At 38.1% G+C, this 25392-nt stretch overlaps 1 protein-coding gene across 6 annotated transcripts in view; it reads left to right on the plus strand.

Annotated features, from left to right (window-relative positions):
- rbfox3a (RNA binding fox-1 homolog 3a) overlaps positions 1 to 25392 on the plus strand; it is a 939385-nt gene that overhangs the window by 141571 nt on the left and 772422 nt on the right. For all 6 annotated transcript variants that reach the window (XM_088070025.1, XM_088070027.1, XM_088070022.1 and 3 more), the window contains exon 2: positions 11432 to 11522. The gene's annotated coding sequence lies outside the window, so the exon portion shown is untranslated. The remainder of the gene's footprint in view (positions 1 to 11431; positions 11523 to 25392) is intronic.

Raw genomic sequence — 25392 nt, forward strand, 5'->3', positions numbered from 1 at the left:
TAAAAATCTCATCCAAAAGGGATGGTGAGGGACATGATGGAAAGAGGTCAACATTACATGCGATAAAGTTTCTAAGTTGGAGATATCTGTAAAAGTGAGCTCTAGGAATATTGAATTTCTGTACCAAGTGTTCAAAAGAACTAAACACATTGTCGCAAAAGAGGTCATACATTGACATTATTCCATATTCTGACCACATGCTAAATGCTCCATCTATAATAGATGGCGTAAACATGCAATGTCCTTGAGGTGGTGCAACAAGTGACAGTTCTGTGAGTGCAAAGTGGCGTCTGAACTGGTACCCTATTTTTAGTGAATGTATAACAAGTGGGTTCAGGGTGAAACTGGAAATAGGTCGCAACAGTGGTAGTTTAGCACAGAGCAGAGAAATCAATGAAACCAGACCAGTAGACGAATTCTCCATGGTTACCCATGGCAATATGGTATCATCCCTCTTTGCCCAAAATAGAATTGCCTTAATATTTGCAGCCCAATAGTAGAATAGGAAGTTTGGGAGCGCCAGACCACCTGCTCCACGAGGTCTTTGTAATATATTATGTTTAATTCGGGGTTGTTTCTTGTTCCAGATAAAAGAAGATATCTGGGTTTTCAGATTGTTAAAAAAGGATTTAGTTAAGAATATTGGAAGACACTGAAAGAGATATAAAAATTTCGGGAAAATATTAATTTTAACAGTATTAATTCTTCCTCCCAGCGAGAGAGGCAACAAATCCCATCTTTCAAGATCTTGCTTTAATTTAGAGAGTAAGGGTAAATAATTTGCTTTGTATAGTTCATTATGATTTTGTGTGATCCAGATACCTAAATATTTGAATTTTTTATGACTTATTTTGAAAGGAGTTGAACAGGTAAAGGGAGGCCCACTTGCTGTTTTCCCAATAGGCATGAGTTCACTTTTTTGAAAGTTCACCTTATATCCAGATATTTCCCCAAATCCTTTCAGGAGGTCCAGAAGTTTCGGAAGGCTATGTAAAGGATCTGATACAAATAGTAACATGTCGTCAGCATAAAGTGAAACTTTATGTACCAAGCTCCCCCGATGAATACCTTTGATATCGACACATTGCCTTTTGGCAATAGCCAACGGTTTGATTGCCAATGCAAAAAGGAGGGGTGACAAGGGGCACCCCTGCCTCGTGCCTCGTTGGAGCTCAAAAAAAGGGGATACATTGCTATTAGTACGCACTGCAGCCAAAGGAGAGGAGTAGAGTAACCTAATCCATGTTATGAAATTAGGTCCAAAACCAAATTTTTTAAACGTATGAAAAAGAAAATCCCATTTCACCCGATCAAATGCCTTCTCTGCATCAAGTGAAATTATTATCTCTAAGGTATCCGTTGCAGATTGGCTATAAATTATATTCAGCAGATGTCTGATGTTGAAGAAAGAATATCTGTTCTTAATAAAGCCTGTTTGATCGGGCGAAATGATGGATGGTAGAACCTTCTCCAGACGGCGGGCTAGAACTTTAGCAAGAATTTTTGTATCTGTGTTTAGCAGTGAGATTGGACGATATGAACTACATTCAAGATGGTCTTTATCATTTTTAAGAATCAGAGAGATTACAGCTTGTCACATTGTCGGAGGTAGAGTCTGTGATGTATAAGACTCGTCAAAAACTGACCTTAGTATAGGACTGAGTTGAGTGGAGAATTTTTTATAAAAGTCTGAAGAATAGCCATCCGGGCCGGGGGATTTTCCAGATTGCATGCTCTGTATAGCCATCACAATTTCTGTAGTAGAAATTGGCTCCTCTAGGCTAGTCGCTACATCTGGATCCAATGCGGGGATATTAGTATTTTGAAAAAATTTCTCTATGTCTGACATGCTTTGAGGTGAAGAGGAGCTGTAGAGGGTCTGATAGAATTTAAAGAAACTTGTGTTTATTTCTAAAGTGTCAGTACATCTTACTCCTCGATCATCTCGAATTTCTGGGATAGCTTGATTGGCTGTGCGTTGTCGTAGCTGGTGCGCTAAGAGCTTGCCTGTCTTTTCCCCATGCTCATAAGCATAACTTCTTGATTTTGATATAAGATACTCAGCTTGTCTTGTAGAGATAAGATTATACTCTGCTTGTAGTATTAAGCGACGCTTGTACATCTCAGGCGTGGGTGAGAGGCTGTATAACGCATCCAAATGTTGAATCTCATTTATTAATTCAGTGGGGCGCTCTGTTGTAGCTCTCTTTTGTTTTTGCGCAGAACGAAATAACTTGTCCCCTCAGGTATGCCTTCAAAGATTCCCATATGGTTGAAAAAGACATCCCTGGGGTCTGATTAATGCTAAGAAATAATTTGATTTCAGAATTTATAAAGTTGACAAACTCCTCATCCGAAAGTAGTAAAGGATTAAATCTCCACTGCCGATTATTCGAGCCCACATTCGGAATGCGTATTGAGACAACCACAGGTGAGTGATCAGATATCACCATAGCCTTGTAGTCGCAGTCCAACACTAAGGGAAGAAGCTTTTTATCTAAAAGAAAGTAATCGATACGTGAGAAGGTCTTATACACTGAGGAAAAGAAAGAGTATTTGCGTGATGTAGGATTATGAAAACACCAAACATCCGCAATTCCATATGTGTTCAGGAAGCATTGTATTATACGTGCTGATTTGGAGACAGGGATGCCCCTCTGGGAGCTACGATCTAAAGTTGGTGATAGAACACAGTTCAGATCCCCTCCAAAAACAAGGTGATGTGTTGCCATATTTGGAAGCCGTGAGAAGATGTTACTGAAAAAATCCTGATCAACTCAATTGGGAGCATAAATATTTGCAAGAATTAATGGAACCCCATACACCCGTCCCACTACTATTATATATCGTCCTGCTGGATCTGAATCTACACTAGTCGATATGAATGGTAAGGTCTTATTAATTAGGATAGCAGCCCCTCTCGCTTTAGAATGGAAGTTAGAGTGATATATCTGGCCTACCCAGCAGCTCTTCAGTCTGAAGTGATCAGAACTACGCAGGTGGGTTTCTTGTAGAAATGCTATATCAGTCTTAAGTTGTTGTAAATGGGTAAAAACTTTTCTCCGCTTTACTGGATGATTAAGAGATTTGACATTCCAACTCACAAAGTTAACTAAACAGTCCTTAGATTGTTTAGGATGATCAGTGGTCATTGAAAGTTAGCTGAGTACAGAGTGAAATGTACATAGAGATATACAGAAAGTATACGTACATAGAAAAGTGAAAAACAGAACAAAAACAAACAAACAAACAGACAAAAACAGTCTGGCCTAACTCCAACCCTATAACATTCCCAACACTATCACCCAACGAAACATGGTGATTATAAAAACCCTTACACATGTATCCACACATCACGTGCTTGTTTGGTTCACTCCAAGCCTACATATATGGGGCTCCTGCCGAACACATGACTCATGTGCACATTAATGGATGCCCAGCCGAACTTCACCGGCCCCAAAGTCATTAAGTACAACATAACTAATGATGATATACTTATTACCGGATTAGATACTCACTCCGCCGGACATCCACTTGCAAGACACAGAGCGTTTCATTCATGTCCCGTCTTCCGCTGTCCTGATGATATGCCGTTTAACATAGTCCATGGCTTTCCCGGAATCCAGGAACTCCTTGTCCTCCCCTTTATATGAGATGCGGAGCCGTGCAGGGAATAGGATGCCAAACCGGACTCCTTGTTGCCCATGTAGGAGTCTCCGGACCTCCGTAAACGCCGCCCTTGCTCTAGCCACAGCCGTGGTGTAATCCGGGAAGATGGCAATAGGTTTCCCGTTGAGCTGCAGAGGGGCCTGGGTCCGGGCTCGGCGTAGGACCTCAACACAGTCTTGAAAGTAATGAAGCTTGGCGACGATGACGCGCGGCTTTCCATCCTGTCTTTTTGGCACGAGGCTCCTGTGTGCGCGGTCAACTAAGATGTCTTTATCCATTCCCAGCATTTCTTTTAGTAATTTAGACACAGACGCTGTAGAGCTCGAGTTCGGTTCCTCCGGGACCCCCAGGATACGAACGTTGCACCTCCGCATTCTCCCCTCCATATCTTCACATTTACCTCTCAGGTCAGTCAGCTCTTTCTGCAGGCTCGTTACCGTGGTTAGTAGGTTGACCACTTCATCTGTCCATGTCGACAGCCCGCTCTCCACATCTCTGACTGTGGCTTTCACTTGGTCAATCTCAGTGCGAGTCGCCGCCATGTTGTTGGCAATTTCGTGTCTTACTGCCTGTAGCTCGGTCTTAATAAAGTTGAAGTCATCAGCAAGTGCGTTTTTCAGCTCCTCTTTTATCACAGCAGTAATATCTCCTTTGATAGAGTGAAGTATCTGGAGCTTCAGGTCCGCCATGTCTAAACCTTCGTGCACTGCACTGGCATTAGCGGTGCTGCGACTAGGCGGAGAGTCCGTGTCACTAGCAACATTAGCACTCTGAGCCGAGGAGGTGCTAGGCTTAGCTGCAGCTGGGCCGCTATACTTGTATTTTCTCAGACTGGAGGCCATTTCCAGAGCCGAAGTGACGTTAGATTGGTCGTTAGATTCACAGTTCACGTTACTATGCCAAAGTATGTGCGTGTAGGTCAGAAGACACTATTTTTGAAACTGTAATGCAGAAGTTCAGCGGGAGCCTCACCAAACACGTCTTACTTCATTGCTGGCACGCTCCGCCCCCCAAATACAATCAATTTTAAAGCATGTCCAAGTTGACATCTTTTTTTTATCAAAAAAAAAAAAAAGATATCCATTTAATAAATACATAAAAAAGGCAAAAAGTAGCAAATTTACATATTTACATTTTGGTTGGAAAAATAGGTCACTGAAAATGTCTGCTTAATAAATGACTGAAATTAGCAATACATTTTCTGCTGATCAAATTATCCATATACTTATTGTTTTCAGTTCTCTGTATTGTGTTGTGTGTATTGTGTTCAAAAATAAGACATGCATGTAGGATTCCTGATATTCAGTAAGTGTAAATCTGTTGCATCTTTTAAAAGCCCTGGTCAGGTTGGAACCTAGATATTCAGAACATGCAACTTCCTGAGCAGCTGAAGACACCCTGTGAGATAACAGAGAGAGGGGGAGAAGGAGACCACAAAGATAAAATCCGCCTCAAGGGGAAGAGGAAACACCTTTCATGATTGCTGCTGTTTAATTATACATGTGTCTGCAGTTCTGCTGCCTGGAGCTACAGTCCAATAACACAGCATCTCCAGCCCTCTGCCAAATGCTTCATACAAGATACATGACAAACACACTCCCAACACACTCCCTCAACAAGCTCCATCAGTATCACGCTCCAGTCTTCTCTGCTCCTCTGTTTAGACTGCTGCTGCGTCACTGTCTGATATGTCAGCTAATCAACATATGTCATCTCTTTACTGATGTATTGTGAATAACACATTAGAAAAGAATACACAACTCGTGTATTATATAGTCAGCCTCCACTATATTGCATAAGACCTTTTTACAGAACATAACAATGGTGACGTACGTAGGGGTGAACATGCAATACGGCAACAGATGTTTGATGAAGTGGAATATCTTGTACAACTACTCATAGTTTTCAGTCATGTGACCAGCATTTAGCCCTGAAGGGCAAAACTAGGTTCCATCACGGTGGCCAGCAGTGGAAACTCCATGGAACTACAGCACAAACTCATCAAATTTCCATTTTTTTCATGCCGTTTATATTTGAAAGAAAAACAAAAATATGTGAACAAACTGCAAGTTTTTGGCACTTGTGATCCAGTTACATCAGTCACCACAGTGTTTCTATCACTAAAAACAGCTCAGCTCCTGCCAGAGCTCCACTTCAGCAATGCTTGCATCCACCTTGTGGAAAATCCCTCTCCTTACACTGCCACCAGAATGAAAACGCACAGACATTACAGATAAGACAGTTGTTGTTGTTTCTGGTGGCATCATTCAATTCCTGCAGTGCATTTTTGAATTTGCATCAGAGTCTTGTGTCCTTATGGCTCCCAGCAAGGTCTGCCCATCCAGTACAATAGTTTGATTTGGGATGTTAGGGGTTAACCATGTCTGTGAAGATGTGCGCAGAGCAGTCTCTGATTTCCTGTTGCTGAGTGAGTCTCAATTGCATCTCATCCACTTTATTCTCCTATGACTGGACATTAGCCATAAGAAGGCTTGGTAGAGGAACAGCTCTCGGCCCAATTACATCAGCCTCACCCTGATGCTGGCTCCCCTCCCTCTCTCCGTCCAGCACTTTCGGTTTGGTTTCTCCCCTCTGGTCTGACTGGCCAATCAGCATATGCCATTTGTGGGGATTCTTTCACTGTCTGCAAACTCCACACAAATTTTCCCATGGTGATAAGTACTCCTCTACTCTAGAAAAGTTATGCTTCAGCAGAAGGGGCCATTGTGCCGAAAAAAATAGAAACATATAGCAAAAAAGTAACAAGGATTTGAGGAGCAGCTGCCCGTCGTCATAGCATAGAAAAACTACAATAATTAAATCAAATTAAATACTCAGTGTTTACTTCAGCTTAACTTTGTGGAAATGTGTAGGCCTACTCTGATGGTTGCACTTCTTTACTCTCTGGGGAGATGGAGACACGTAATACTACAAATTCACAATCTCTTCCTTTTTTTTTTTTTTTCTCTCTTGTTAACGCATGACCCTGGTTTGTCTCTTCATCAGTTTGTGCATCCAGTTGACAGCAACTGTCTGACATTTGGCAGTGCTAACCACAGTCCTGGCAAAAACGTACTGGCGGGCAGTGGCAGAAGGCATGATGGCCCGCATAAGACAGAAATATGTGCATACAGTCATTTCTTTCTAAGCTCGGCATATACAATGTATTCTTGGCCACATGTTAATCATTTAAAAATGTAGAGTAAATGTGAGAAAATAATATTTTTTGTAGCGGCTTACGTCTGTACACTTTTTCTCAGCTGGCAGCATCCTGGCTCTGTGAGACTGACTGCAGGCTGACTGAGAGCTGAACACCACTGCCGCCTGTTTCTAATTTATCTGAAACTTTTATTTTAAACACTGAAAAGCCAAAGCATTGTTTTATCATTTATCACTGAAAATAAAAAAAATAAAAAACAACAACTCTGCAATAGTGTAATTATTTATTTCTTTTAAAGGTTTTTTTTGCCTTAATTAGTTAGGACAGATCAATGGCATGAAAGGGGGGCAGAGAGAGGGGACATCATGCAGCAAAGGGCCTTGAGTGGGAGACGAACTTGAGGCCGCTGTGACAAGGGCACTACCTTCATTCATGGGGCGCCTGCTTTATCCGCTCAGCCACGACACCTGGCAACAATGTAGTTATTTAAATAAAGGCCATTACATTTTCCTCCTGTCTGGCTCAGACACAGGTGCTGCGTCTGTTGCTCATGCTTCACATATTATACAATAACAGCATTACGTTCATTCATGCATTCATTCATTAAAACATTATTTAAATCTCAAGGAATCCTTGAAGGCAAGCCCTCATTTTCAATGATGTTGAGAGCACAGAAAGCACAAAGAAAGAACAACAACAGGCAGAACACCTTTTAAAACAGTAGAGTAATTGGCAATCATAGTTCATAAAGACTAATATAATAATATTAAAATTTTATAGTGATTAATATTTGTAGGCTTTAGGTCAGTACATATGGATTTGCATGACTTTAATATTCTGGCCTCAGCTGGAGTGCTATTGTATGCTGTAACTGTGTGTACTGTGACAGCAGCAGTAGTTTCTTTCCATTCTGTATTTTTTCGACTTCCTTTGATGAAACCTTTCAGGCTGCCAAATAAAACCAGTTGGTGAAATTGGACCAGGGACATCTGCATTTCCATTTCCAGCTCAGAAGTTTCTCTTCTTGGCTGTATTACACCTCTCCATGTGGTAAACTCTTGGGGTGAGGCCCACAGTATAAACCCACACTATTTTGAGGCAGGATATGCAGAAGATGATGCTTTTCCATATTGACCTCAGAATCATAAGCTTTTTGCCATGAAAAGAAGTAATGCAATTCAGATTCAGAATACTTTATGAGTGTGAGAAGGGCAATTCATTTATGCAGCCAACCCATCAATAGTAAAATAAATAAAAATAAATATTAAAAAAATAGATGAATACAGCAACTCACATCCACAGTCAAACACCATCAACAGCTTCATCCCAACAGTATCAATGCCAGCCAGTGACAGTACAGTAAAACAATGGAATGTTGGGAACCAAGATCTACATGAAGGGTGTAAGATGTCTGAGCATTAAGCAGCCTTATGGAAGACAGAATAAAATAATTTGTGTAACGGTTTGTTTTCTGAGCTGGGACATTATAACGCTAGCCTGAGGGCATAACTACAAATTCTTTTTTGAGCACGTGGTCTGGTTGGCTGGTCGTCGCACCATTTTATAAATTCAGGGAGAGCACAGCCATGGCCCTGGAGTGGAGACAGCAAGAGTGTGTCATCTGAAAACTTGACAAGAAAGCTGTTTTCCTGAAAGGACTTGCAGCCTTCCGTGTATACAATAAAAAGCAGGGGTGAAAGGACACAGCCCTGTAGAGAGCCAGTGTTGACATGATCACGGAATACATGTGCCCATTTACAAAGGCCTGCTAGATTCTGTCTGTTAAATAGTTAAAAGGTATCAACATAATCTAATCAGGTAACATGAAATGGAAAGCCAAACGCTCAATTAAAATATGGGGCAGCATCTTTCAAAAAGGTGAGCTAAAATCAGCAAATAAAAGTCTTGCGTGGATTTGGGTTGCTCAAGATGTCTGTGCACCCTATCTAGGATGAAAGGTTTTGCATCCTGCACGCATTTAACCGCTTTATTGCAAGAACAGTGGGATTTTTTTGACAGGAATTCACAGTCAGCACCGATAACTGCCTGAAACTGCCAGGAATTGATGTAGACTAGTAGTTTCAAGGTGAGAGAGTCACCCCTCCCAGCCCCTAGAACTGGGTAAGGTTTTCACATGTAAATGATAATGCTGTGACCTATACAAATGCAAATGACATGTGTGTGTGTGGGTGGGTGTGTATGTGTGTGCTCACAGAAAAGATGGTGAAAACAGTAAAACAGTAAACTTAGTCTGATCAGGTACATAGCCTAGGTATAGATACATGCACAAAAACAGTTGCGCTAGTATGTAATAGTTAGAGAACATTATAACTTCTACAGTTGCTAACAGCCCACCATCATTCCCACTTAGAGAATGGGTGAAATCAAAGCAAGATGGTAAAGCTTTGGCACCAGGCCCCCAAAAAACTAAATCTGCCCCTGTCAACATGTTGTAAAAAGTCACATAAAGTGGAGAATCTTAGCTTTCCACTGATATCAAATATGCCCAGTTTAGACATCCAGAGGCTCCACAGTGAGCGTGGTTACGTCATCAATTTCTGCGCATTGATTCACCAGAGTTGTTCAGCCCTCTGAGCCAAACACCAAAGGTTGCAAAGGCTTTGTCCCGCCTCCTGTGTCCCGATTGGATTGAAATTTCAATGTCAATGTATAGCTGGTCATTTTCTCCAGCAATCAACAAGAGTTTCGTTTATTTCTGGGAAGGGGAGGGGCAAACCACCATACATATGTCCCAAAGGTGACCAACGAGTGAGAGATTTACTATCCAATCACAGGGGAGTTTCATTTTGAATGAGTTTGGTTTCATCCAATAGTTGTCTGTGGAGGGGATCAGCCAGGTCAGAGGCAAGTGTCATTCAAATGCTAATTAGAGCCATTCACACCTCTGCTGTGTAGCAGCCCCCCCCCCACCTCACCCCCGCAAGACTGTGTTTCCGACAATTTCTGGCACTTGCAAACTTTGCGGTGAACTGGCAAAAACTGCCAGAAATCAAGGACATTTGCGGGCATTTACGTGCCCGAAAATCTGGCTTTTCATGCAGTGCTTGAAACTGTGATGGATCCAGTTTGCCGTCAGTTAGGGAAAATATTGAATCTTTCAGCATTTTTTCAAAGCTCTTTATCACTAGTGGAGTCAGCGCAACTTGTCTGAATTCATTCAGATCTCTGGGGTTATTTGATTTAGGGATGGGTATTATAGTTGATGTTTTCCATATACTAGGTATCTGTCTGCTATCTACACACATTTGGAAGAGCTGAGAAGACTTCACAAAGCTGATCGGCACAATGGCACAACGTATGTCCACATTTGTTGTCAGGACCCACAGCCTTCCCTAATTTTACCCGCTTGAACAGAGTTGTGACACCTTTCTGAGATTCATATCTCATTTTGAGGTATCAGTGCCTCTGTTAGCATGGAAAAGGACATTTCAAAACAAGAAACAAATAAGAACAAATAAAGGGCATCTGGCAAGTCTGTATCATCTACACCACCTTTATGAGTTGTCTGGTCTCACCAGTGTGCTGGTTGATGGCTGCCATAGATTTAATTCCTTGCCAGGCTGCTCTTAGGTCCCCTGCTACTGTATTGTTTAGAAAGACACTGTATCAGTTAGCTCATAAATATCATCACAAGTGTCATAAAAACATTGCCAGTCTGTACATTCAAAGCACCCCTGGAGAGAGAAAATACTATCCTCCGACCAAATTTTAATGGTCTTTTCTTCCCGATCCAGACGCACAAGGCAGGTTTTTACACAGGCATCCGATAAATACTGTTATGGTAAGAAGCACCAAAAGATGGCATGGGCATAGATCTATAAGTTCTGCCTACTGATTCATAGCAGAGATCAATACCAGTGTTCGTCTGCATTGTGGCGCAGGTTACATACTGTTCATAGGATCTCAAAGTCTTATTTAAAATACAGTGGTTAAAATCTCACACAGTAAATTTGGGTGCCTCTGGACAAATCAAGTCCATTCTTTGAGTGACTTTCACAATTAGCTGTGCCGCATCTGATGTGTTGGCTCGCAGGTGTAATGCAATGCTCAGAATGAACCTCTGTACAATGAAAGCTGAAGAAAAGGTGACGGTGAACTTATATGCTTTAGCCTGGGTAGATGTTCCCTGCAGAGCTTGAGTGTGTGGTTTTGGGTTGCTGATGGTGGTGCAGGGTAAAGTCACCTTTGTTTTTTGATTCTGCTATTAAATGTGTGTGTGTCCTCGATACCTTCCTACCATATGTTTCATAAGATCTAACCTTATATCGATGGAATGTAATAAACGTAGAGTATTGACAGCCTCCTCTACAAAGGTTAGAGCATTGACCGAAGCTGAGGCTCATGGGAAATCTGCTGCTGTCAAGCTGCCCGCGAGCAAGGCACTGAATCCCTAGTTCCTCAAGTGGCTGTGCTCAGTGACTGATGGCTGTTTATCTGGCACATCTCCCATTGCTGATGTTGGACCTTTGTTGCTTTGACTTAAAAAAAATGATAGGAGTTAGCTGACTTTGGTGTATGAAAGGTTGAGTTCAATCCATTGAAGAGTGTGTCTCTGTGTGTCTATCTTTCTTCATCACACAGTTGGACAGACGGAGCAATGCTTACAGTCTAACAGAAGCTCATCACATTTCTCCTCCATCCCAGCCGAAGAAGACCACAGCTGTTGTAACAGGTAGGACTCTTCAGCACCGCTCCCTCTGTGTTTCTGCTGTAGATTTTATTACGTGTGTGTGTGTGCCTGTGTGTGTGCACTCGCGCATATATATAACAGGGAACATACTCATCGTTACACAGTCACCAACAGGGAACGGCAAAACTAACAGGGGACATTTTTTAAGTCCCCACTTGGACATGCTCTAAATCATCATAAAATCATGTGTTATGGCCTCTGGTGAAATTTTTCAGATTTTGCCAAGAGGGGACCAAAGTGTGTGTGAGTGTTTATATCCATATTCAGAGCTCTCCCTCCTGGTTGGAGCTGGTATTTGAACGACCCATTCACACACGTCGCTTTTAACACTCCTCTCCCCAGCAGCCTTTCAGACTGCAGATGGGCCGTTAAACAGGCTTTAGTAATGTTAATGTGGGTGACATGAAGGCCACAGAATGTAATGTATCAAATATGATACAAATAGCATGATAGGGTTAATAAAGACACCAGTCTCCTGAAAAGTGATTTGTTATTAGTCTTTGCATTAAAATTCAAGGCTTGGCTTTAGGTGATTTCATAAGTTTTAAGCTCTATACTGTATTAAAATAAAGGGCTACCCAGAAGGCAGGAGAGAAATCAGTATTTTAGAGCCTTAAAAAAGCAAAAACTATAATCCAAGCAGGAATAAACCTTTACATAAAATGATCAGCAGTAAGATTTTTTTCTTTTTAGGTTTAATTATGTAAAATGATGTAACATCAGACCTTGACTAGACCTTTAAAAGTTGTTCAGTCCCTGGCGATATTTTGACCTGACCAGTTTTCCACGAGCACTGAATGTCAATCAGTTTTCAATATACTTCAATATACACTCTCTCAGTCTGTATGCATAGAAATGTAATTTGTTTTGGGTGCACATTATAGAAAACATGTCCAAACATAGGATAATGCAACATGAGTCCACTGTTGGCTGGTACATAATGACAATTAGTTCCCTCTTGGATATAGCATGTAGTGGCTTTCACACTCCACCATGTAAAGAATAAATAAAATGAGATAGATAAGACTTACACAAAAAGAATCTCACCTAAATAATTCAAAAATTATTCCTCAACTATGATTACAATGACTGTGATTATTATAATTATAACTAATATTTTATAACAAACTATAAAGGCTCAGTTTTTAGTGGATGGCTTAACCATCTAGCTTGACACTGTTTTACAATCTGCTTCCCCAGAGGCAAGGAAATATTTTTAAATCTAAAGAAGGAGAAATAACAATAACAACAATAATAATAATAATAATAATAATAATAATAGAGGGTAGGAAGAAAATGTGGAGAAAATACCAGCAAGATCTTTACTAATTTTAATGAATTGCTTAAATTAGTTTATTATCAGAATTTAACAACCTTGAGATTAGCTCAATCCTCCAAAACTCCTTTGAGTTTTAGATGCACTGAAAGCACTAGATTTCTGTCAATCTTACAATGTACATATGTTTTTTCTCTATAATCACAGGAATGCATTTTATTTGCTGATCTACTCTACAGGCAAAAGAGGTCCCACACTTGTGTAGTATAAACAACAGGGGTCCACAGTTGGCTGGTACATAATGACACAAGTTACTTGTAAATATATCTAAACTAAATCATGTAATTTTTTGCTTCTAAAGGATCTAAGTATGTATTTTTGTAACTGAATATAAAGGCTCAGCCGTTGTGGATGTCTTTACCATTTTATAGCTTGACACTGTGTTTAAAAAGGGAGCTACCCCAGTCCATTCTCATTGTTAACTTTTCAAATACATTCCCTCTGTCAGTGCTTTTTGGCATACCTGCATCAATCTGGATCATGGCAGGATGATGTGAGATGAGAACATAGCCGGACAGAGCCAGCGTGTTATTATCGTCAGTGAACAGCCAGACAACACGAGGCACATCTGCATACATCTTGCGTGGCTAGCATCACTTGAGAATATGGATGGACATACTCAAAACTTCCATTTAACGGTTTTACAAGCAAAAAAAAATGCCATACAAGTTTTAGGTTTTATTTTTTGAGGATTTAAAGTTTTTTTTTCTATTGGAAAGAATATTAAAACAAAAATGTTATTTTTTTTAAAAAAGGAATAAGTTTCATCATCATTGAATGATGCCTTTTCAGAGAAACCAATATTTGCATAAAATGAAGCAAATAATTTAAAATAGCTTTGCTGGTCCAAAGTCTTCTTTGTAAAACATCAAACCACTCAGAAATACTTAGAGGGCAACTGAGGAACTGAGTGGATTAGTTGTGGGCAGACATACAGTGAAAATCAGATTTTAACGGTTTAAATAGTTAAAATTCTGTATAGTTGCAGTGATTTGACAAAATTGCAGGGTCTCCCAAATTCACAGGAATCAGCTGAATTTGGCATTTATTGTTATGGTTGAAATCCAATGTATGTGTGCCCATCTATAGGAATCCATTTATTTATCGCTCCACATTACAGAAAAGAGGTCCACACTTGAGTTGTATAAAGTGACATGAGTCCACTGTTGGCTGGTATATAATGACACAAGTTCCATCTTAGATATATAGTATAGAGTGACATTCCATTTCAACATGGATAAATGACAAAGAATAGGAAAAAAAGAAGTTAGATGCATTATTGTTCAAAGAAAATAATCTTACAAAAATGTAATAATAAAATTATTTATTTTTTTTGAAATTGGAGATAGAAATATCATTTTAGTTTTTTAGTACATTGCTTTTGAATCGTGCACCTGAATAAGTTTTGAGTTGCTGTTTAAGAGTGTGCTCCTTTTTACCTTGTGTTGAAAACACATTGACAACCATCATGATATAAATGACTAGAGCAATTTTAATGGTATTTATAATATGGGAGGTTTGTGAGCAATCAGTTTGTCTCAGTTACAGGGATAAGTCAGTTAGAGGAATGATTAACCTCTGAAACCCTCTGTTCAACTGCTGAGATGAACTATTTCAAATTCTATAGGTTTTTTGGCTGTACTGGCTGTACTTTAACTTTAAATTCTAAAAAGGAAAGTCAGTCCACACTTTGTCCCCTCTTGGCCTGTACAAAAATGACACTTCTTGTTTTGTTTTGTTTTGTTTTGTTTTATATTTTCTCCAATGTTTTAATTAATCTTAAATCTGCATTAGACAGACAAAATTGTATATACACATTACTAGAATCTCAAGAAAACCAAAACAACTACAACTACTAAAACAACTAAGAAATATAAAACAGCCAACAATACAAAACTGCAGAACTAGGATCAAAATAGGATTCACTTTCAAGTAAAATAAAAAATAACGCTGAGAGATTTGGATTGGATTGTCTGCTGTGTACGACCTTCTAAGTCTTCTGTTGTAGAGAGGGAACTGAGTTTTTAAATGGGTGTACTGGCATGCAAAATTACCAGCACATTTATGGATTGTGTCTTTAACAGAGCTGACTACTCATTTTGTATTGGATTAAATGATTTGCCATCTCTCTGTGCATGCTGCAGTGACCAGAGGACTTATTATTATTCAACACAGTTTTGGTTTATATGAAGAATTTCAAATTCCTTAAAGGGTTTTAGTTTGTGATGTAGCATTAAACAATCCTCCACATTGACTGAGTGGAGTGTCCAGCACCCATGTGCCTTTAAGGTTGCCTCTGAGAAATGAGTGACTTGGAGGGTGAGGGGTCAGCGTGTGCAGCTCTGTACCAGGCCTTGATTCTCTGCAGTGTGGGGGTTGGTTTCTTTGTTGTTGACGATGGTCAATAGGCTATTCCACATTAAGCTTCAGAGATGCTAATTTATATTAGCTAGAATGTTACATCCAACTCTGACTGCCTGAGACATGGGTCTGTCCCCTGTCCTGGGTTAAGCAAGTGGCACACAGTGCTTATTTTAGCTGGTACAACATCTCTGGATTATTGGGAAGAACATCCTAAAAGTTTACAGATTGGGCATATAATTCTCCACTCAAATTCCCACTAGCTTGAATACTGATACAAAGTAGTACTTTTTTTACTGGATAGTTAAATATTTGAACATATTTAATCACCTAATAATTACATGAATTTCATGGCAAACCATTGTGATGTTACATAGTTTATGTGCCAAGTTAACATTTAATTGTTCTAATCATAATAAAAGGTTTGGTTTCAACTATAGGAGTAAAACAAAACTAAAGTAAGAAGTGATCGTCTGATCATCATGTTAAACATATTCAGGAAACAGAAATAAAATGTCAGAATGCAACATTGAGCCAAAGAAAAACATGGTGGATTATTGTAGTTTTGTAACATAGGTTTTGTTATTGATCTGTAATGTTGAAGTTATGTAGTCCATTTTCACCTCCTGAACCCTTTTCATTTGAGCTGCAGTAATATAAATTTAAAAAGGTTTGGTCATAAATCAGTTTGAACTTATATATGAAAATAAATAGTTTTCTAACCTATAAAACATTTAATGGAGACAGCATTGTATGCATGCTTAACACAGCTGAGAAACAAAGCATTTTTAAGTGACTGTAAGATTTAAAACAAGCAAATGCAACTTTAAAATGGCCTCCCAAATAATATGTCAAGATCCACTACATGGTATTTTTAACAGTTTAACAATATACCATCAGTAGTGTATCAGTGTATCAGCGTACCATCAGTAGTTGCAATTTATTTATTAGTTATCAAGTAGTATTGACAAAAGTGAAATTAACAGTCTGTTAACAGCCAGCTTAGGAAAGATGACACTGACATGTAAAATTATCAGCACATTTATGGAGCCAAATGCATCCCTAAAGGAGGTTAAATGTTCATTTGTTTGTGAAAAAATTGTTGTTCATCTCTCTAAGATGTTAAACATTTGATTCAGTGGTGCTCTGCATTATTAAATAAGCAATCACATGGTGTTATAGATATATTGTTAGATTTATGAGCCTTCAGTTGATGAAGCTGACAAAAATATGTAATTTCCTCTACACTGAAGAGGTGGAGTGACCCAGCACCCATATGATTCTCAGATCCTAACTTTGAATGTTGAACAGTGGAGACTGCTGCCACTGAGAAGTGAGTGACCTGCAGTGAGTGAGGGGTTTGACTCTGTGCAAGTCAGTCTGGCGAAAATCTGTCAGGCCTTGATTCCCTGCAGTGCGGGGATGGTTTCTTCTAGCTGACGATGGTGGTTAGCACATGACACATTGAGCTAAGGGGTTGCTAACTTCTCATATCCAAGATGCTGTATCTGATTTAGACTGACTGAAACGTGACTATTCCCCATCCTGGGTTTAACAAGTAGCACACACTGCTTATCTTTGTTAGTACAACATCCCTGGATTATTGGGAAGAACACCCTGAAATTGTACGGATTAGGCATACAATTCTCCACTTTAATTCCCATTTAAATTACTTTTTTTTTTTTTTCAAAACTTGTACTATTATGGATATTTAAGTAGTTGAACATATTCAGTTACCTAATGATTACATCTGTTATTTCATGACATACCAGTTTGATGTTGCACAGGTTATTACCGCAAGTTTACATGTCATTAATCTAATTATAATAAAAGGTTCTGTTTTAACTAAGAGGTAAAACAATACTACAGAAATTAGATACTCTGTAAGCATCTACAAACATTATTTAGATAGTTAAAATGTTGTCAATGGTTATTGATTGTATGGAGAAAACTAATTTGGCCCTTTTAAATGTTTTATAGGTGAGCTACATACAAGAGTACATGTTTGTGTCCTGATTGTGTGATTATCATTTTAAACACATATATGAACAGAAAGTCAATGTTGACATACAACTTTGAGCCAAAAGATAAATGTAGGTTATTGTTGTTTTGCAACTTTTGTAACCTATTAAAGAAATTTAATGAAGGGCAAACATGTATGTATACCTTACAAAGTGCTTAGAAAGACATTATTTATTAAGTGACTCAAAAGATTTAAATAGCAACTGCAACTTTATAATGGTCTTCAAATAGTATTTCAAGATCTGCTACATGGTATTTGTTAACAGTTTAACAGTTTATTACCATTAGCAGTTGCAACTTATAGAAACCATCAAACAATGTTTATAAACAGTTTTCAAACCAACTATTAATAGTTAACAAAGTGTTATAAATATTTGGTCTATCTATCCAGAGATATTTATATTGTATAATTTACTTTTTTTGTTTTTACAAAGGTTTACAAATTAGTTAGAAACCATTAATACTTAGTTTATGTATTTATACAAGACTGTATAAGTCTTGGTATTTGACTAATAAATAACAATCTATAACATTACTTATAATGGGTAAGTTAATTAGTTATCATTTCTTCATTGGTTATCAAGGAGTATTGACAAAAGTATAATTAACAGTCAGTTAACAAATTATTAATGATGCCTATAATACAGTATTGCCAACTTCAGAAAGATGATACGACATCGTAAAATTACCACATTTATGGAGTAAGATGCATCCCTAAAAGAGGCTGAGTATTCATATGTGTGAAAAAAATGTTATTCATCTCTGTATGATCTATGTACATTTGATTCAATGGCTGTGCATTTCTTTAGAAAGCAATCTGTCTTTATTACATTCACACACAGTTTTATAGATATATTTTTATATTTACTTGGCCTTCAGTTGATGAAGTGGACAAAAATATAATTTCTTCTACACTGAAGAGGTGGGTGACCAGCACTTATATGATTCTCAGATCCTAACTTTGAGTGTTGAACAGTGGAGACTGCTGCCACTGAGAAGTGAGTGACCTGCAGTGGGTGAGGGGTTTGATTCTCTGCAAGTCAGCCTGTGAAAATCTGTCAGGCCTTGATTCCCTGCAGTGCGGGGATGGTTTCTCTTCTAGCTGACGATGGTCGTTATGGTCGTGAGGACATTACACATTGGGCTTCAGGGTTTGCTTACTTCTCATATCCTAGATGTTGTATCTGACTGAAACATGGCTTTCCTCTTTCCTGTGTTAAACAAGTGGATGTTGGTAAAGATAATGTTAAACTGTAAAGAGTAGAAATACAAGCAGAATTCACATTTGTCGTCAATTGCACAATTGACTACAAGCTATTCAAAAAGGAGTTAAACATGTTTTTCACATGAAGAAACATCTGCTGAAGTGACATAATAACCACATGTATGTAATATCACTGAAATAATTGAAAGGTAATTATTTATTAAGTGTGCCCTCTAAAGCAGTAGGGACATCTTGTCCTCTCAGTGGCTCTGTTTGTCTGAATTTTTAGCAATGGCCATCAGAAACACATTAACATTAGTTAAACTTTAAGTGCTAAAGAGTTGTTTCAGTTGACAACACTGGAATGTAAGACCTGTAAAAGCTGAGTGTCAATGTAAACTTATTTAGCAATCTCACATGCCTTCATGCACACTCTCTGTGCCGCAGTGACAATGCTGTATACCAGCCCTGTATTTGCCAACTAATTTACAACTCTATGTGTTACCAACTATAGTTATCAAAAACAACCAAAAAATAGATATAACAATAATAAAACTTAGTTCTGGGTTGCACAAACCTCTTTGAATGGGGTCAACAGAGATAACTAGTGAAGGCCCATTCATAGATGTATCCTGCTGTGATGGTTTTGAGATGAGGTGTTGGTGGCTCATCACCATTTCAATGCCCATCAAAACACTAACATACCAGTTAAACTTTAAGTGCTAAAGAAAGGTTTTAGTTCACAATACTGGAATTTAAAGTCCTGTAAAGCTGAGTGTCATTGTGAACTTATCGTATTATTATATTATTTATTTATGTGCCTTTCACTTCATGCACACTCTTTGTGCACTGTGACAATGCTGCATGCCAGTGTGTGTAGTATATGTTATAGACTGTAGTCATTAAAAACAAACATCTTTGAATGGGGTCTAGATTAGATAATGCTAAAATACACTTACAAACACAGGTGTTTCATCCATCACTAAAAACTATTCATTTTGACACAATGGAACACATTACAAAACAAGATATTTGGTGTTCAAATCCATTACCTATCATAATAGCATGAAAAGGAGCCTTGAGAAATACATAAAAGAGACAAGGCTAAAACCAAAAATGAATGGCCATGACCTTTGACCCCATAAAGCTGCACTGCATTAAATACCAACATGACTGAAGGATATCACAAAATGAGCTCAGGACACTAAAACCACTGACAGTGGACACAGTTTATCACTGTATCTATAAATGCAAATTAAGACTTAACTATGCAAAAGTGAAAGCCAGATATCAGCAAAATCCAGAAACACTGCCAACTTCCCAGGACCTGAGCTCATCTGTCACGTCACAGTGAATATTAAGACAAGTTATAATTGTGTTCACATTATAGCCTTTATTTTAAAGCTTACAATGGCAACATTTCTGGTGCCAATTTACTAAACAATGAGAAGCTTTACTGAATAGATACATTTTTGTATTAGATATTTTTCTCTTTACAAAATGCACCTTTCTATTTCTTTTCATTAATCTATGGTGGAGTGTAGAATATCACTCTGTCCTATCCAAAAGGGAACTTGTGTCATTATGTACCAGCCAACTTGGGACCACCATTAACTTTATTCTATATGTGTGGCCTTTTTCTGTAATGTTGATCAACAAAGAAAATGCATTCTTATGCATATAAATTGAAAGCTGCCTTTATACATTGTAAAAAGAGATCCTGTGCTTATAATAACTCTTAATGGGAATTTCAGTAAAAGTCTGATAATAAATCTATTTTATGATTAATCAGCAAATACTGTTGCTGACCTTTATATCGTTTTGGTCCTTTCTGGGAAACCCTTCATTGTAAAGGTGAACATCTAAAGTAGGAATTCCAGTATGTTTTTTCCATGGCCAAGGGATCAGCCAGTATGTGTGATATCTCTGATTTAGACACTAGAAAGAAGTCTCAGACTTGTAATGTCATGAAGTATAAAGTCTGGAGCTGCTCCTTCTGCTCATCGAGAGCCTAATTTTGGGGACCAACAGAATGTTTGTTATCCCTTAAACCCAAATGAACTTTATTATATTGGTGTTGTCAGTTCTGTAACAGAAAATGTTCCCCATATACTTATAACATTGTTCTGGCTGTTCTCAGTGTCATCTAGAAAATCTTTCACAATTTCATATCAATGGAGCAACTCTACACTTTATATCACATGACATCACAAGCACTCCAGTTTTTGGATATGGGAGCGAGTTGCCCATGTTTACTAATGTTTTAGACTGCCTTAGATCATAGAAATAATATGTATGTATTTTAGAAATGGGCATAATTTCCCATTAATACAGTATCAAGCCATAAAAGGTTAAGCCAGCCACTAAAGTTGAGCCTTTATATTCTGTTACACAAACATACTAACAAATCATATTTGAAGAAGAAATGTAACATTATTCAGATGAGATTTTTTCACAAGTATTATTAAATATGTTTGTATGTGCTTTACATGGTTGAGTGTGAATGTCACTCCGTGCTATCTAGAAGGAACTTGTGACATTATGTACCAGCCAACAGTGGACTCATGTCATTATATCCTACTCAAGGGTGGACCTTCTTCTGTAATGTGCACCAACAAACAAGTTGCATTTCTTTAAGTACAGACTGAGAACACAAGTATATTGAAAACTTGATTGACATTCACTACTTGTGAAAACTGGTCAGAGGTAAGTATTTTGGAAATTGAACAATTTTAAAGGTCAAGTCAAAGTTTGATGTTACATAATTTTAATTTAAAACTCCTTTTAGTTTTTCTTACAAAAGGAAATGGAGTGTGGACATTTTTTTTCTTTTTAGAGTGCAAAGTTCAAAGAGTACAAACAGAATGCGACTTATGAAGGCCCATTCATAGATGTATCCTGTTGTGATGGTTTGAGATGAGTTGTTGGTGGCTCATCACCATTTCCATAGCCTTAAAAACACTAACATACCAGTTAAACTTTAAGTGCTAAAAGAAAGTTTCAGTTTACAATACTGGAATGTAAAGTCCTGTAAAAGCTGAGTGCCATTGTGAACTTATATTAACATTTATTATGTGCCTTTCACTTCACGCACACTCTCTGTGCACTGTGACAATGCTGCATGCCAGTGTGTGTAGTATGTGTTACAGACTGTAGTCATTAAAAAAACAAACATCTTTGAATGGGGTCTAGATTAGATAATGCTAAATACACTAACAAACACAGGTGTTTCATCCATCACTGAAAAACTATTGTGAACACAAAAGATACATTACAAAACAAGATATTTGCTGTTCAAATCCATTAACTATCTGCCATAATAGCATGAAAAGATTTAGAGAACCTTGAAATCTCTGCATAAAAGGGACAAGGCTAAAACCAAAATGAATGGCCATGATCTTTGACATAAAAGCTGCACTGCATTAAATACCAACATGATATCACAAAATGAGCTTGGGGACACTGAAACCACTGACAGTGAACACAGTTCATCACTGCATCTATAAATGCAATTTAAGACTCTACTATGCTATGAAAGCCAGATTCAACAAAATCCAGAAAGCATACTGACTTCTCTGGACCTGAAGCTCATCTGTCATGTCACAGTTTGATTTCTTTCTTTTGGAAGCAAACAGCTTTTAAGGATTAGTCACAGACTTGTGTTAAATCATTTTATAGTGATTAACTAATTAAAATAAATATATTATTTATTAAAATAAGTAATTATATTGCTGATCATTTTTATGTATATTTTTTCTCTTTTATAGATTTTTTTTTCTGAGTTTTTTGTGATACATTGGTATATACAAATTGTCTGGTCTATAAATACATATATATATATATATATATATATATATATATATATATATATATATATATATATACATATATAAAACAAAGACAACAATAAAGTTATTAACAGTAAATAGTAAGATAAAACTGAATTCACAGGATTATGGGAGCCTTCTTTAAAAGATATACTTTGCTTTGGCAAGTATTATTTCTGTAATATTTATTATCACAAAAAATGTTGATATATTGCAAGCAATAAAGTTTACATACCCATTTTTAAAGATACAAATGAAGTTTTAGTGAAAAAGAAGCACTCTATAGGTGAGAGAACCAGGATAAACCAGTTTGACTGCAGTATATGGATGTCCCCCCTTTGATAGGCAGACGTCGCTCAAGGCTTCAGGTCCCCTCTTGGCAATTTCTTTAAAAAATTGTAAAAATCACATTTGCAGTAATATTGTGAAAGAAGACCTCGAAAGTAAATTTTCAATTCTAGTTTTGTATTTTTAAAATGACTGCTAATAAAGGTTCCCTCTTGGATAGTACACTTAGATAGTCCCCTATTATTCATGTTCGCATGTATGTGTGTGTGTGTGTGTGTGTGTGTGTGTGTGTGTGTGTGTGTGTGTAAAAGAAGGGAAATGAATCTCAGAACTGTCCACTCTGAGTCCTGCAATTTTTTTGTTTTGTTTTTTCAAGAAAGTGAATCCAAAGAAATGATGAAAACACATTTCTTGACTTTATCAATTTAATAACACACACACAGGAGTTATGCATTTTGCTCCAATGTTCTCTTTCCTTTGTCTGTGTTGAGTATATTTCATGAGCTCCTGCTTTAACCTCCTGCTATCATCAGACATAGGAGATAATACCTGACAAGTTGTTCTTCCTTTGATTGTAATGAATTATATTACACTGACTTTAGTGTTTACCTCAGTGGAAATGTATGTGTGTCTTCTCCCAAGTGTAGCAAAGGCACATACCATACACATAACACAACATGACATTAAAAACATACAGATTATGCAGTACATAATATGCAATACGGCAAATGAGCAGGTAGCAGTGAATAAATAATACAAGAGATCAAATCTCGTGAAATAACAACTTTGTCTGATCTGATGCAGTCATTCTGTGTCCAATGCCTGTATGGCATAGGGAATAAAAATCTTTTTGCATATGTACTGGCTGGCCCTTGGGACCCTATATGGCCAGATCTGGGTAGTTAAACTTTGAGTGAAGCATATGTGTGTGTGTTTGTGTGTGTGTAAAGTGTGGTATCTGCAGTTATTTTTAGACTTCCTGTAAACAGTGCTTTCAAGTATATTGCAAAGTTTTTGTGTGGTTTTCAAATCACCTTCCCTGCAATATTCGACAGCTTGTTTTCTGGCCTTTGTATCATGCTGTTATGTTAAATGACAGAATGATGTAAACCATATTGTATGCAATTCCCAGTATGTGTTCTTTTCCACCTCTTTGCTGAGTAGATTTGGCATTAGCTGTCTTTGCAGCTTACTTTTTTTCTGCCTCTGTGCCAGCAACAGTTGTGGCTGGAAGTATAATGTTTTGGGGTTCTCCTTTCCATCCTTGTGAATGCAGTATTTCAAAGAATGCTTTGAGGGAATTTCATTACATCTAGCACAGATGGACTCAATGATCAAATTATTATATGATGGTGTTCAATGATCACAGTGACCTCACTTAACATGTTTTGGGTCAAGTAAGAAAATATGCTAATTATGATACAATTGTCTAATTTGCTACTATTTGGTCAGATACCAAATTGATTAACACTGAAATTGGGTGTCTTGATTGTGTAGATCTCCTGTGCTGCTGAGTTGAAGATGTGTGTGAAGCATCCAAGTTTTACAATTTGTAGTGTCTTTGCAGAAACATCCATATTTGAAGCATTGTCTACTATTATGGCTACATATGAGTCAGGACAGACATGCAGCTTGACTGGTAGAAGGAGGTATACTACTGCAAGGGAGTAATTCTAGTTTTCTTTTTATCACTCTTAGAGGTTTTAAAATTTGTTTCAAGATTTTTATAGATTTTATAGATAATGTGACAAATGAAATTTAAACCATAAGGCTATATTTTATATCAAAATGCTGAAATGTTTGCGTAAAACACACAGATTGCCTTCGCCTTTTCTCCTCATCCTACCACATCCTCAGATACATGACGAAGAGTGCTTTCACACCTAACCTGTTTGGTTTTGAGCAAGATGGCATGCAGGGCAGTGGATGGGTCCAACAAATCTTGATCTTCATGAGGGAGTCCCGTGTTCCTCCTTTCCCTAAACTTGCCAGCATGTGCGTTTGTTGACATCCCAGGTTGGTTGCCATGTGCTTGTGTTGTCTAAATATAACCAGGTGTAGCATAATCCCACAGTGTGCATTTGTTGACATCATGGTAGCGGCATACTGGATCGTAAAAACCAGACACAGAAGGATATCTAAAAGGCAATTTGTTGACATGGAAGTCACTGGAAAGTGGCAACATGATGATTTAGGATTACGGTTCTGGATTAATATACAGTTGTTCAACCTCGACATCTCTACAATCATGTTTTTGAGCTTTGCTGTGCATCTCAGAGTTATGAATCATTAAGAATTTTCAGAAGGCCAAGGACATCTCACACACAAGTTATGTTATTCTTAACATGCTATCTCCAAAATAAAGGTTTTTATTTAAAATGTATTATTACGAACTGGAATGATAACAGGGCGGCACGGTGGCTTTGTTGCCTCACAGCAAGAGGGTCACTGGTTCGAATCCCGGTTGGAACGGGGTTCGGTCCGGGTAGAACTCCTTCTGTGTGGAGTTTGCATGTTCTCCCCGTGTCCGCGTGGGTTCTCTCCAGGGTCTCCGGCTTCCTCCCACAGACCAAAGACATGCAGCTCAGGTTAATTGATGACTCTAAATTGCCCTTAGGTGTGACTGTGAGTGTGTATGTTCGTCTATATGTGTCATACCCCGCCTTCCGCCCGATGACAGCTGGGATTGGCTCCAGCCCCCCGCAACCCTTACAAGGACAAGCGGTTACAGAAAATGACTGACTGACTGACTGGAATGATAACACAAATATGAGGTTATGATCAGGGTTAGAGTGTACAGTTCAAGTGTTTGTG

Source organism: Plectropomus leopardus, chromosome 19, assembly GCF_026936395.1.
Source record: "Plectropomus leopardus strain MGB_pleo_1.0 chromosome 19, ASM2693639v1, whole genome shotgun sequence".
NCBI classification, from domain to species: Eukaryota; Metazoa; Chordata; class Actinopteri; order Perciformes; family Serranidae; genus Plectropomus; species Plectropomus leopardus.